At 39.8% G+C, this 15,172-nt stretch overlaps 1 protein-coding gene across 1 annotated transcript in view; it reads right to left on the reverse strand.

Moving 5' to 3' along the window:
- pcp4b (Purkinje cell protein 4b) overlaps positions 1-15,172 on the reverse strand; it is a 44,821-nt gene that overhangs the window by 29,227 nt on the left and 422 nt on the right. The window lies entirely within an intron of this gene.

Consider the following 15,172-nt stretch of genomic DNA (forward strand, 5'->3'; position numbering starts at 1 on the left):
CCGCCACAGATAACGTTGCCGTGATGGAGGGAGCAACAAACTAACCAGCAAGGCAGTAAATAAATGAGGGAGTTCCCTGTGATCAGCCGGACGCTCGGTTCAATCAGCCAGCTGATTTACCAAAGCTGTGCAGCGAGAGAACGAAAATCCGTTTTCTACTTAAATCACGATATAAACAATCTGCCAATGAGGTGAAGTGGCAACACTTGTTTTCCCAGCAAGGTCCCCCTCAGCACCTCGAAATCTAACGAACATGTTACATCTTGCCGAGTCTCTTCAAACTACATGTTCAAAGTGTAAAGATGGATTGTATTAAAGGAGAAGGCCTTGCTATGAGAGAACACCCTCTGTCTTATAGTTGTGAATGTTAATTTAGAACTTCATTTTCTTGCTATTTCTTCTTGACTACTCCTGCAAATTGAGTGAAAACTACACTTCAAAACAACTACAGGTCTGCCTGGTTCCACCACTTTAACGATACAGGCTGTGATCCAAAGGTATTTTCAGCTTCTCCATCCATCCCTGACCTTAGAAACAAGTTGACAAAACAATCTCACCTCAAGGTTACTCAGCAGCTGCAGAGCCTTCGACTAACTTTACAGCTTTAGGCAGCTTGATCGACTGTTATTTGCAATGTCAGTGTCTCCGAGAGGTGTTCAGATGAACAGGAAGATCGAACAACTCCACCTTCTCCACAACTTTAAACCACCTGCCTAATATTGAGCGGGTCCTCCTCACGCCACCAAAACAGCTGTCACCCAACATGCCATTGACACGGAACCATTGGAGATGTGCTGCAGCATTTGGATGAGAACGTTTGTAGCAGATTGGAGATTTGAGTCCTGTGAGGTTACTGGGTGCATCCTCTGTTCAATGGAATTAGGATTTGGGCAATTTGAAGGTCAAGTTAACACCTTGAACAGTTTTTGTAGTGTGGTGGTGCAGATTGTCACCTTTGCCATGGCAGGTGTTGGCTTGGTCCGCAACAATGTTTAGGTTAGGCAGTATGTCTCACAATAACATCCAAATGAATGCCAGAAAGCAAGGTTTCCCATCAGAGCATTGTATTATAATGCAAGTTCTGCACTGCACCTGTCAGGGGTTTTGAGGTTGTGGAAGATTGGTGTAGTGGACCTAGAGGTGAGGTTGTTCTGTCACTAAAATATTTCTTGTCTTTTACATCAAGACTGTCACTTCTACTACTAAACCACCAATGTAGCTTGGTTGAGTCCAAAAAGACTGTGCGTCACATCTTGAATTTTAATGTTGCCCTGCCAGACGTTTGCCACCCGTCATCTCCATTGTCTCTGTGCTCAGAAAACTTAAAGTACTGGTTTGTCTTTCCCGTGTAAAACACTAGTTTAACCTCGAAAGCTGAAAGTTGTTTGTGTCCCCTGTAGTTTTCCAGATTAACTCTGTTGTGTGCAATATTGAAGCATCTCTCTCTTTGTGGCAGATGAGATGAGAATGAGAAAATCAATATTGTGCATCCTGGAAGCTTCTTAGTTTGCTAATCTGTGATAGTTGATTCGAAAGCATGGCTGGCATAATGCGATGATTGATGTTTTGGCTTCAGCTGCATCATCTGGCTCAGCAACACTGACCATTTTGGGCTGAAGAGCTAAGACCCAGAGAGACTGGCTTGTTCAGAGGCGGGCCACCCTGTTGGCGGGTGACTGCTGTTCCGATCCAAGCCGTCAGCTGTGAAGCTGGGTGGGGGTCCACGTGACATGACGAGCTCTCGCTACATAACCAGGCGACCCAGATAGCGCTCCAGTCTGTCTTTGTGGGCCAGGCAGCAGGAGAGTAGCTTTGCAAATGAACTGAGCAGAGCAAGGTGTTCAAATTAAGACTCTAATTATGTGGAATGACGAATCTGTCCTCTGCTTGTGCTGTCCCACCAGACACTGCCAGATAGAAACATCGCACAGAACAACCTCCCAGGGAAGTGGTGGTATTTGATGTGATAATAATGTGAGGAATCAACTCATTGTTTGGATACCATTCAGCTCAGATCCTTTCTCCATGTCCAGTGGATCCCTAAACACCAATAGTCATTTTAAAGTGTATTGCTAAGTAATTGCAATCAAAATAGAGCAGGGGATAAAAATGAAGTCTGAGCAATGGGGGAAATAATTAAATGACATTGTTCATTTATTTCTGAGGTTATTTTCAGACTTGGCAGCTTGCTTTGTCCAACAGTTCCCTGCCACACTCAATGGACATTAAGAATTTAAAAAAGCAGAAGTAGGCCACAGACAATTCAAGCAGAAAGAACATAAGGCCAAAGCGGCTCTTCTTCTTTCAGTTCTTCCACTGAAAGGCAGAAACAGATTGGTCTTCCAGTGAGAAGAGAAGCTGCAGAAAACACCAACCCAGGATCATGACAAGATTAAAAAGCTGCAGGATGCCAGCAAAACCAACTGCTCGAATTGTCTTCCATCTCTTCCCTTTTTGGACCATTAAAAAAAAAATCCCTCAAAAGCTGCATTGAGTTTCTAGTGAAATCTGCAGAGGGCATGTTGGCTTGTGTCTGCTCAGATGAGAGGGGTCTCGGACAGATTCACTTTGAGCAAACACTGTAAAAGAAATGACTCATGGGATATACGGTGAAAACAAAATTTCGCTGCTTCCATTTGATAACCGTTGAGAGCAATAATGTGTTTAATGTTGTTTGTTTATTGAGCGCAGCCAATGGATATTGTGGTGTTTATTCCACTATGTTTATTAGGAATGAATCCAGAACCTGTGTTTATATTTTGGCGTCTATATCCAGGAGCATAAACAGTAGCATATGGCTCAACTGGGCATTCAGGAGGCAGGTCAATCCCAATTTAATCAAGTGTCGAGATGCAGGATGGCAGACTTTCACCGTCGGCTCGTGATTTATGCCTGCTTGTCAAGTAAATCCATATTTCACCTCAGAGCCAACTGCTACAAATCTCCTCTCGCACCGCTAGTTTGTCTCTATCTTTGGCTGTTACAGTTAAATCTGAAGAGACATAATGTTCACTTTGAGCAGCAGGTTTTCTTCTCCATGAGCTGCTTTCGAAATAAGCACGCGAGTTAGGCTCCATTTAGTGCATAATGGGAAGTAAAGAAAATACCATCAATAAAGGTACAGCTCTGTAACTTCAACCAGCAGCTGTCCTGACCTTCTCTATGTGGTCATTACAGAGACGCTGCACAGTATTTACTGAGGCAAACATATTAAAATCAATTCTGTAGCTCAGCACCTTTAAGCATTTGCAGTAAGCAGATAATGAGTTTAAATTGTGCTTAAACCAAGAGAAGGTACCACAAATGGTCTCACTAATGTCTTCTCTTCTTCTTATATTTAATGAAAGCATTCACTTTGAGCATTTCTTGAGGGAGATCGGTCATGACGGTTAAAAAACAACGCATTAAAGAAAAGGCAAATGGTCCATTTCATGTTGTTTATACACCATCAGAGTATATTTTCTTTCTGTTGTAAGTACGTGTACTTCTACGCCCGGCAGCTCATAATAATCACCAAGAATAAAGACACAGAACATTAAGCAACAAAAGCTGCTAACAGAAAAGTTCAAAATGTTCTGTAAAGTTTGCTGATTTCACGCCTCAAGATCAAGTGTACCCTTTGGTAGACACTCTTTTATTCTTTTTGATAAACACACCCAATAACCACAAAATAGACGTGACCTCAGTTTAGGCACTAAATGTCCTGAATGAAAGGTTCAATCTGGAGATCAAACTGCTCCATTGTTCATCCGAGAACCAGCCGGCTTCAGAAATCCCACCAGCTGTTCTACAACACAAGTGTCTGGTTGTGGTTGTCATCCCAAAACTGAAGAGCATAAAAAAGGGAAAAGCAGATATCAGTGACAGAGAGAAAAATAACCGCTGCTGTGGCAACAACTGAAACGCCGTATACCACTGTAAAATCTTATTTAAGAAAGCAACTGCATTTTTTGTTATTTTTTATGTTTTTAGGTCTGGTACAGTCACACAAATAAACTGGAAATGGCTGCCCAGTGCAAGTTTCATTGTGTTCATAGGGAATGCTGTATTCCATCCCTAGGTGGACATTTATAAGACTCAAACAGTGAGATTAAGGACAGTAACATACCAAAATTCAAGTTGTATAAGAGCACAGTTTCTTGTAAAGCCAAAGGGGTTGGTGGGAAGGAGAATCCCGCATTTGAGGTTTTACTGACTTGCTCAAGAGCGTACCAAGAGCGATGACTGAGGGTTTAAAACAGCTTGCATATTTATGTGCCTCTAGTCAGCATTTGTCCAGATATCTAAACCGGAGGCCCCGCAGTCAAACCTATTTCTGTTACCTCCCCACTTATTAGATTGGCCTGCAGACCCCTGCAGTCCCTGAAGTGTTCCTTTCGGTCTCACATCTGTGGAGTGTGATGCTTTAATGATTTTGTGGGAGGAAAATTTGCAGCTTGCAGCAGTAATGTCGCTCTGCTAATTCAGCCCTTCCCACGCGCTCAACTCGTAAGGTGAATGACTGAAATATAGACACCGGCATGCACGCATGGCGCACTATTGCTGAGGCTGCTGAAATGTGTGAATTACACGACTGCGGTGCGCACAGAGAGCAAGGATGACGGTGGCCTTTTTTTCCGCACAACAGCGACACCTATTATCATACAATAACACATTTTATGGTTATCAAACTGTCCTTTCGCATTCCAATCTGTTGTGTTACAATTTGAATGTTGAGATCTATCTCGTTAATGCTCGACAACATACATATATACACAATTTTTAAATGTTTTAAAGTTTTCAACCACTTTAAATGTGATTATTTTTCATTCACGTCAAAAGTAGACTCATATTAGAGAATGTTTTTTTACATGCACATAATATGACAGCAACTCATCCATCAGTCTCGGGATCAAACAGCCTCTGTAAACACCTTCCAAAGCACCAAGCTTAATAAAGATGTCAATTTATTTTATTGATTCACTTTATATTGTGCATTGGCTGTGCAAGACGCAGTCCATGAAACTGACAAACAGCGGCCCATCAGCCGTGTGTACACAGCTGGTGAATTTATGGCTGCATACTAATCAGACAACAAGTGCACATACATTGCAAAAACTGTTTTCATCCCAGTCACTTAACCACCCAGTGTGTAATAGTTTCAGTGTGCATTCGGCACCAATCCAAATGATTTATGATGTCGCGGCTCTGAACTGCCATTCATATTTTCTTTGCTGTTGATAAAGATTGAGTTGGTTGATAAAGTGTTTGTTGATTAAACCCACAAGGGAAACAAAACCTGATATGAATCAGTATACAGATAATAAACTAATGGCATTAGCTAGAGAATGTGACAATGGAAACAATTGAATTAAAGTTACTGTTTAAAGATTCTTCTAAGATTTTAAAGTTGAAAACAATGGTAAAAAAAAATCATCTCTTGCATAATGACTGCTAGTGACCTAAAATGGTTTAAGTTGGTTGATTAAGTTACAAGTTACACAGTGCAATGCTAAAGTCAAAGCTTTCATGAAATAAAAGACCAAGAGAAGACATTACTGAGACCATTTTAAGTACCTTTATCTTTCTTTATAGGAATAGATTTCAACTTAATTTTCTTTCTTTCTCTAACAAGACCACGAGTCAGGTACAGCTGTGCTTTAAGGCACACAGTTAAACATAGACAAGGTTTGATAAATGTCTACTTTTCATGTAAATGCAGCAGATGTGAGCTTAACTCTTGTGAGTCACGATGCTGCATGACATCAAGCAGATGGTCGCATTTTCTGTTGAAGTTAGCGAGGGTTGCCATCAACAGGCCCAAGGATCATAATTAATGACAGCAGTTGGATCAACGGCTATGACCCAGAGACCACACAGCAGTTTTCACAATGGAGGAGCCTGAAGTCTCCAAGACAGAATACCAACCGTCAGGTCAGGAATGCACCAAGAGAATGATCTACATTACTTTGACATTCTGCAATGTGAATTCATCACGCAGGGTTATCATGTCAATGCCAAGTTCTAACATCATGAGGCATCAGAGATGGCAGTTGTGTGCTCCATCATGACAATGCGTCATTATCACAGAGCTTTGACAAACCTGTGAGTTTTTTGACAGTGCCAGCGTATTGGTTTCACAATCGTTACCAAAAGGGAACTCAGGCTGAAGGGCCATCCCTTTGGCTTTGGGTCGATCAGTTTTTGGTCTCAAACAACGCCCCACCAACAGCACTATCTGACCAGTTATCTGCCACTCGTAAAGGCCTATTACCACTGAAAGATAAAAGTTTCAAAGTTCTCTTTTAATTAAACAAATGTAAAACTTAAATAACATTGGGCTATTCTAAAGTTTGGCGCCAAAATTTTCATTTTTACTGCAAATGTGTTTTAGTTTCAAATAAAGATTATGGGTTTCCTTGCTTGCTAATAATCGATATTGGTACTAAAACAAACACATCAGACGACCTCTAGTTTTGACAGTGAAGCATTGTGTGTGTTGCAGATCGTGGTAGGAGCACTGGGAGCAGAGTATCACTACACAAAGCTACTACTTCAAAGGGGATGGTGGCCAAATTTAAAAATGAGGTGTAGTTTTTGGTTCTTATAAACACCCACTCAGGTGTTCTTGATTGCACCTTGTACAAGACAGATATCAATGAATGAAAACCACATACGACAACTACACAAAGATGCCGGAAGAAAAGTCAGGGTATGACCAAACAGCCAGATTCATCCTTTAGGCAACATGAATGTCTTTGCAAAATGCAATGGAAATCTATCATAGAGTTGTTTGTAATTTATCAAACATACTGTATGTAAATGCATAAAATTATGTTCACAAGATGATCAGCTCGACAGACTGTCAGGAATAACTCACAACTGGGAGAGAATTTAGCTTTCAAAGTTTGTATTTTACTCAATTTACAAAGCCGAGCCACTTTAATAGCGTGTACCATCAGGATGAAAAACAATCTCCAAGTGTCTTTCGGCCTATTGGACAGGGTACAAAAATCTGGCCAGCAACACTGGAGGCCACAACACAGCAGCTCTACGCAATCCCCAAAAGTCCCCTAATCCAGCAGTACATGCTCCAAAGCTGCTTAATATCTGAACACAGTGACAGACCAGCTCCTGTTGTAGGTTTACCAATCTGAAATGACTAGGATAGAATTATATGGCTTTTGCTATGCATAAATGCAGATTTCTAGCCCCAGATACAGTACACATTTCAAGGATTAAGCACCTTATATTATTCATGGTAAAAGCTGCTGTCAGTTTTTGAATGAGATTTAGAGCAAATACTTGAACTCTTGAGAGCAACAAAAGAGAGAGAGGGGGGAAAAAAACACTGTCGAAAGTAATTCCTCACATCTACCCTGGATAATGACCAAAGATGAAAATGGATGCCATTACTGTGGCTGCTTTAATAAACATGAAGCATCAAGCTGTGGCGGAAAATGCATTTAATTTTGTCTAGAGACATAAACACAGTGGATTTATTACAACTCCTGTTGCAGTTTCTACCCAAAACTCTGTGTTGAGCCTCTAGAATCACATTAAACAACTCAATCTGAGGAGTGAAAGAGTGATGATGTGTGAAGATGTCCGTCCAGCAATAAAGGAGACAATGAAAGACTTGAAGACATTTCTTCAAAACACATACTGTCATTATTGCTGTTAGAGTAGTTTTTACTGTGGAAATCAACCGTAATTGTACCTAAGTCGGATTTGGAGGAAATAATTTGATCAAGAGCAGTAAAGCCAAAGGAAAATCTAATCTAGACAAGTGGTTAAGTAAGCGAGTCTCAAGTTTGCTAAAAACTGAAAAGCTGTGGAGAAATGCTAGATTTGTTCAGGCTATTACAGTAGTGACATCATCGCTCCATCCCTGGTTTGGGGTTATTCCAGTCCAAGTACTTAGAGAAATTTCCGATCTCTGCTTAAAGTGGATTAAACAGCCTTTTCTGTCATATTTATGTTCCCTGTCCACAGACTGTTGAATTTAGCCAACTCCCAAGTAAGACAGGACTAATTTAGAGCAGCCTATATACAGTATAAGATTTCTCACGGCAGTCTTTCACATAAATGACGGCTTTTTCTATCATTAAAAGCTCAGTCTCCAAAGACGCGAGTACTTGTAGTAATGATCTGGCAGCCAATCAAGGGTAAGTTTATGTTAATCAGGCTAATTAGTATTTCTGTCTGTCCCCAGCTGGACCAACTTGTTCAAAAATGCTGCACATCACAAAAATTAGTGGCTGAAAAAAAACTTCTCAGATGCACATACAGTAAATACAACTTTCCCCGTACTTGCTCATGAACACACCCACCACATCTGTGTTGGCACTTTAAGGGGTCGAACGTAACAAAACTCCTTTGATGTTAATTAGCCCAGCAGAATATGGATGGGAGGTGCCAAAGTAAGATCAATAACATCTAAAAATATCTTTGACTTAACTTAGACAGTCTTCAAAGTCTGAACTGCCTCTGCGGACGTCACCGACGGAGTTGATGTGACGGTGACAGAAAGATGACAGAAAGCTGCCGAAACCAGAGACTGTCTGCTACTGTATGGGCAGCTATGGCTTGAAGATGGCTTAGTTATGAGTCAGTGGCAGCAGGACTGTAACTGCATAGCTCCATTATGTAGTTCAAAAATGCCTGCAAGTCAACGTGAGTTCAAGCACCCTTGGAAATTGTTCCATGAAATGTGCATTAACTCTATAAAGTGGCTTTGTTCAGTGCAAGGTTACCAACAGAACCACAGTGTGAACATCCAGTGATCTGTGGATGAATAAATGTTAACTGGAAGTTCAAATCGTGCCTTGGTTTGCTTCATTGCACAAGGTTTCTCCATATTTTGCTTTTTGGAGTGACTTTCAATTGTTTCTTGAATGCAAAAGGTCTTTTAAGCAGCAGAACATTTCAATCATATCAGAGGAAGCACAGGTGCAACCAAGGGGCACATCATATTTCCCGTAGCTGCATCCATATGGTTTCCTTTCCATATGGAAAATAACAATAAAAACGACAGAATTAAAGCACTCATTTATATGTTAACCACAAAAAAACAGGTCAAAATGGTAAAATCTGTATTTTTACAAATGGTAATTTGTTCTTTTGTGGTTTTCAGTTGTAAAATTACACTACTTTAAGTGCATTTAAATTGGAAAAACTTATTGTTAATTTACTGATATTTTGTATTATTTGAAAGGAAAAACTGCATATATAAAGGACTGAAAAATGGTTTTAAAATTTTTTTTGAAAATCACTGAGTTTAGTTTTTCATGGTTCTGTTCAATTACAGATAATATCTAGTAAAGTTATGAAAAAAATATTAATTTACATGCTTATTGTAAAAAAAGAAAAGAAAAAGACAAGCCAAAACTATACACAATGTCCTCATCAAAAATCAATAATTCTATAAGTGGTAATTCCTTCTTTTACTATGTTTTATGTGAAATTACATAGTTTTACTGTAATCAAATCATCTATTTACATACATTTTTTGTGTGTTTTTACAGTTTTTAAATATTCAAGTATTCCATCATTTTTTAATGTATGTTTTCTGGCATTTTACTACCAAACTTGAGCTCTTTTTTATGGATTTTTTTTTTTTACAGTGTAGAGTTTGTAATTTCTTTTACACACTGTCTAAATACTAATTAAATCCTCTCCTACCATCATCGGTGCAGTGCTGTTTTTAATTTCTTTCAAGTCTGTCTGAGTGTTTAGGCATGTTTGAACAGCTCAACAGCACACAGCACATTTTCTAAATGTCACAATTATTTTGCATGTGCATTTATTGATGTTTGGGTCTGTAAATTCATCATAATAATCCAGGTTATAATTATATATTATTTGTTAAACTAAATGCCTTAGGCAGGCTGTAGTTCTTCCCAACACACTGGAATATTCAGCCTACGTGACTAAATGAAAATAAAGATAGCCCATTAAAATGTTTGTTGCTGAAAGAGATTAGACTCTCTTTCTCTCCCTGTGTTATTATTCATGATACAAATCCTAAAGGGAAATAAGAGATTGTGGAGAGGAACATATTTCTGATGAATGAAGAAACTTGTTCTTTTGTTTGAGTTGTCTCTATTAATACTGTCTCTATATAAAACTGCAGCGAGGTTGTGAAGTTGTTTCAGCTCAGCATCTAATCGCCAACATATTTCCAATTAAGGTGTATCTCTGTTTGAAAAATACTTTCCATAAAGGTTTTGTTGCTGTATCATTTCTCAAGCTTCCTGAGGAAATCTTCAGTGCAGAAATAGGCACATTGGAACAGCCTTAATGATGATTTCTGGCAACTTCTGTGTGAAGGAAGGATGAAGGAGTGGTCAGTTAAAGGACCTGTCAGATACCCAGTATCATTCACCCCTATATAAGTACCTCCAGTCATTAGCTACCCAACACTATATTACACCTTGGGGAATTCATCCTTGGTTATCCTGTATTCATCAAGCTATTTATCTTTAACCATGTTTTGGTGTCAAACATTGACACACAGCAGTGATTTTTAAAGTGCTTTTACAACTACAGATTTTTAGTATGCTGGATAGCGTTTACAGTAGATGATGTTGTAATTTCCAGTTTGATCTAAAGTTGGCAGCATTGTTTCACTCTCACAAAGCTCAGATTCAGACACAGGCACAAAAGTGTATCTATTGGGCGTGTTGTCGCAGTACCATGACGGTGCTGCAGCAGGTTTCAGGTTTAGTTCAGAACAACGTTTTCTTTGTTCGAGCAGCTCTACATGTGAACATGACAAGGAATTAGTTTTGGGCTATTCACGAATCAGATCATTAAAAAGCATAACGAGCATGACGATGACAAAGCCATGCAGAGGGCATATCAGAAAATGTCAGCCTTCAGTTGATGCGGTCACAGCTGGATAAAAGGAAAAAGGTGCCGTGATTTATGAAAGCAGATGGAAATTCAAAAAAGTCTGTAGCTTCCTCGCACATATATAAATATAAGGATTATTCTTTTACTTGACTGCAAATCCGTTTCCGTCAATGTTGCGGTGTCTGAAGTCCGGAACCCGTGGACACCACCACCTGCTGAGTTCCTTTCTTTGAAATGTTTTAACAGACCTTTGCAGCCGCTGCTTGTTTGTGGGTCTTTCTGCCTCCGGTTTTATCTTCAGCAAGTAAAAAGCAGCTCGGTTGGGGTGACTGACTCGGCCATTTACGAACATTCCATTTCTTTTCCTTAAGAAGCTCTTTGGTTGCTTTTGCCGTATGTTTTGGATCATTATTCGTGTGAACAGGTCTGCAGCATTTGACTGAGTCCGGGCAGAATAATCTCTTTTCAGAATAATCAATAAACACCAGTGACCCAGTTCCATTGGCAGCCATACATGCCTATTCTATAACACTTCCTCCACCTTGTTTAACAGATGACGTGGTCCTTTGAATCATGAGTCCTTCTTTTCCTCCACACTCATCTCTTCCAATCACTCTGGTACTAGTTAATCTTGGTCCTTCTGTCCAAAGAATCTTCTTTCATTTTTGTGGGTTTTTTTTTGTTGTTGTTGCTGATGATTCTGTTCTTGAGTGTTACTACTAGTTTGCATATGTTTTTACACTCATGAAGGCATCACTTTATTGTTGACTTTGACAATGACATACCGACCTCCTGGGGAGTGTTTTTGCCTTGGCTAGATGTTCTGAAGTATTTCTCTTCCCCAAGGAGAGACTTCAGTGAGTGTCCACTTTGTTTGTCTTCTATTGTCTTCCAGGCCTTTTGCTGTTGTTGAACTTGCCAAGTCATTCCATCTTTTTTGCGAATGTCCCATCTTCTTAATTCGGCCACTCGTAAATTTCATGTTATTGTCTGTGATAGGTTGTTTTTGATATTTCAGTCAAATGATGGCCTCCTTCACTTGCATCGTCACCTCATCAGAGACCACATTGAGAGTTTACATGAACACTTACCAAATGCAAATTCAACAATTCCAACAATTCAGAATCAATTCCAGATTTTTTATCTCCTTAATTTGTAACAAAATAATGCGGAAACAGGCCACACCTGAACATGAAACTGCTCACCTCCTTTAATTATGGCTGAAAGTCTTCACTTCACACATTTCATGTCTGTAGTGTACAGAAGCAAAATTACAAAAAATGTGTCCCTTCCTAAATACTATTGGACCCAACTGTGTATCTGTCTACAGTGACAAATACTAATGGATTTTGAAAAGAATACAATTTTTGATATCTTTAAATTAATGTAGTTTTTTATTGTGTATCTGCTGTTGTTAATATTAAGCCCTTAAATGGTTCTAAGCTATATAATCTTAATATGAGGCTCAGTCTGCCTTATATAAGCAGTGAGTGATAGTGGTTGAGAAACAGCTCATGCATAAGGCTTAATGATGGCTGCATTACATTTAGGTGTGACATTTCCAGGACTGGCTCACTGGTCAGGCTTACGCAGCATCCGCATCATTATTAACTCCTGATTACAAGCAGCTGATTTACAATAAAAATAACTCCTCGCATCTGCCTCCAAGCTCTGAGTCAGAGAAATTCAGAATGACGATGGTGAGATATCCGACTTAGTAAAAAAAAAAACAAAAAAAAAAAACAACACAAGAGGTGTCAACAAACAGTTGGGAAAATAGCTGCAAAGCCACCATAACTGTCAGTTACATCTAAGTTAAAAAAAAGTCAAACGGCTGATTCAGTTCATCTAAAAGGAGCTTTACACAGTTTCTATGTGGTTTCTCATGTAAATGAAGCACTACAAATATCTGACCCTATGAACACTTCTATCTAATAATAACCAGATGCAGCATTACTCAGACAGCCCAGTGATTCAATGCTTTTCCTTTTAGGACAAACTAACTGTTTTAAAACGCTACATGATCAGAACGTTACTGTGTAATCGAGGAAAGTCACAACAATGTCAAACTGGTGAACAGAAAATCACTCAGCAAGGAAATGAAAGCAGACAGCAAGCTGCAGTTTAAGACCTCTGAATGTGGAAGACAAACTGTCATGATGGTTAGTGGCTGTGTCAGTAGCTTAATTTCTACTCTGTACCCAACAGCAAAGTATTAAAGCCTCTGAGTCAGCCATTTTCCACCATCTGGAGCACCTGACAGTTTTCAGTCTCTCTTGTCAGCTTCTTTCCTCCCTGACATGAACAACAGTGACAGAAGTGAGAAGCTTTGAGGGCTGACAATAGCTTGTTCAACTGGATCTTCAAAACTCGTTTTTTTTTTTTTTTTTTTTTAAATTGTTATTTTACTAAGAGACTAAAAAAAACAAAAAACTGTGCAATAGTATTATTTTTGAGTATTGTATTTTGGAGCAGGTGTGTGTGGATGAAAGAGGGAGGTGGAGAGAACAAGGGCAGGGAGGGAGGCGGGGGTGAGGGAGGGACCACTGCAGTGCTAACCACTGCCAGACTCATCCATCCAGAACATGCTGAGCTGCTCTGCTAGGGTTTTTTGGCGCCAAGTCAACTTTGGAGACTGAATACTTTCATGGCTTTGATTGAGAACAACTTGGCTCTGCGCAGTTCTTCTTGAAACACATCAACTAAGCACAAAAATCACTCCACCACCAGACCCTGCATTCTTCCTCATCGGGGTCCTGTTCTAAACTCACAACCCTTCAATCAACAGGGCAGCTTCCCTTTACTTTGCACATTATTGCCAAACAAAAAGCTCAGGTGATTTCACTGCCGGCGAGGGATTCAATTATTCAAAAGCTGTTATAGCTTGCGTTGTGTGTGCACCCTGAATTTATCTTTTATTGAGGCAGCCGGTGAACGACTTCCTATAAACAGCTTGCAGGAAAGTAAAGGTGCTGTCTGCCACCAATCCATTTGAGGGGATGACAAACTGCATACCCACCAGACTGCAGGATTGAACTCTGATAGAATTGCTTCCTTCTCAACCTGAAAGCTGCTGTCGGGGTGTTTGGAAATTTTTTTTACCGAGGTACTCAAGTTTGAAACATTGCACGCTCTTTAAGTTAAACACTCTGTGAAGACAAACATCTCAGACCTCCAACTTATCCTTTGTGCAAACATTTATAGCTGTGCTTCCCCAACTTTAACACATGCACAGTGAAACACAAACACAAATGTTTAAGTAAGCCTTTAAAAAACAAACATGTAACCTGCACAAATAAGAATGCTCCAACAACTCCAAATCTCTCTTCACTTAATTCTGTTCTCTGCCCTAAAATGTGCAGCAGAACACCATGTTACACTGTTCTAGGACTGAAGAACAGAAACCACACATTTGTTAATGCTTAACCTCCACTATTTCCAACCATTACAAGGAAGATTTTATTTTAAATATACATTTTCCATTAGAAAAGTTCTTTTTATCTACTGTGACGAACACCTGCCGAACTTTCAATAATGGACTAAACTGGAAGCGACTTGTCTCCATCTCTGAACTGAGGTGTTTGCTGAATATTTTTCTGATGTCCCACAATCTGCTGACAGATCGGGACATTTTTTAAAAAATGACAACAATTGAAGGCGTCACTTGGATGCACATTAGTCTGATGACAGTGTCAATCACCTGACAAGAAAAGAACAGATCAAAAGCATTCTGAAGAGAGTTGTCATCAGCTCAAGACCTGATCAGCTTCATGTCATGGCTGCATTATTGTCATTTTGCGAAATAAAGTGTCAAATATAGTATGTGAACCATTTTCAACTTTTTATCCACTTTCAAATGAATGGAGCTGAAGCATGTGTGTCTGTATCGGACTGAAGGGAGTGTGTTGTGGGAAAACCTAACAGCAGTTTTCCATTGCGAGCTGAACCCCCTGTGATGCTTTACAACCGGGATTGTTGGCTGGTTTTACACGGAGAGATTAACCTACAGTCTGGTTGGTAGAATCACCCATCACACCACAATCATCCATCTTAGGCTCATTTAGGCTCCATCCCTTTAATATCACATATTCAGAGGAGCAAAATAAAAACTGGTCACTTCTTGTATAATGAGGCTAAGTTTTGGCCAAATTGCATTCAGCGTAATTGCTGTATGGTTGAAGTTATAATTCTGGACCACGGTAGTAAAAAAACAGCCATCTCTCGTAAATCCACCGTCACTTCAGGGGGAGTAGCTCTCGACACACTGATGCGTCCTGGTGTTCCCTACGCTGCTGCCGTTCGGCACACTTTGGCAGCGCAGCTGTGCAGCATCTGA

The sequence above is a fragment of the Amphiprion ocellaris genome, chromosome 7 (assembly GCF_022539595.1).
Source record: "Amphiprion ocellaris isolate individual 3 ecotype Okinawa chromosome 7, ASM2253959v1, whole genome shotgun sequence".
NCBI lineage: Eukaryota > Metazoa > Chordata > Actinopteri > Pomacentridae > Amphiprion > Amphiprion ocellaris.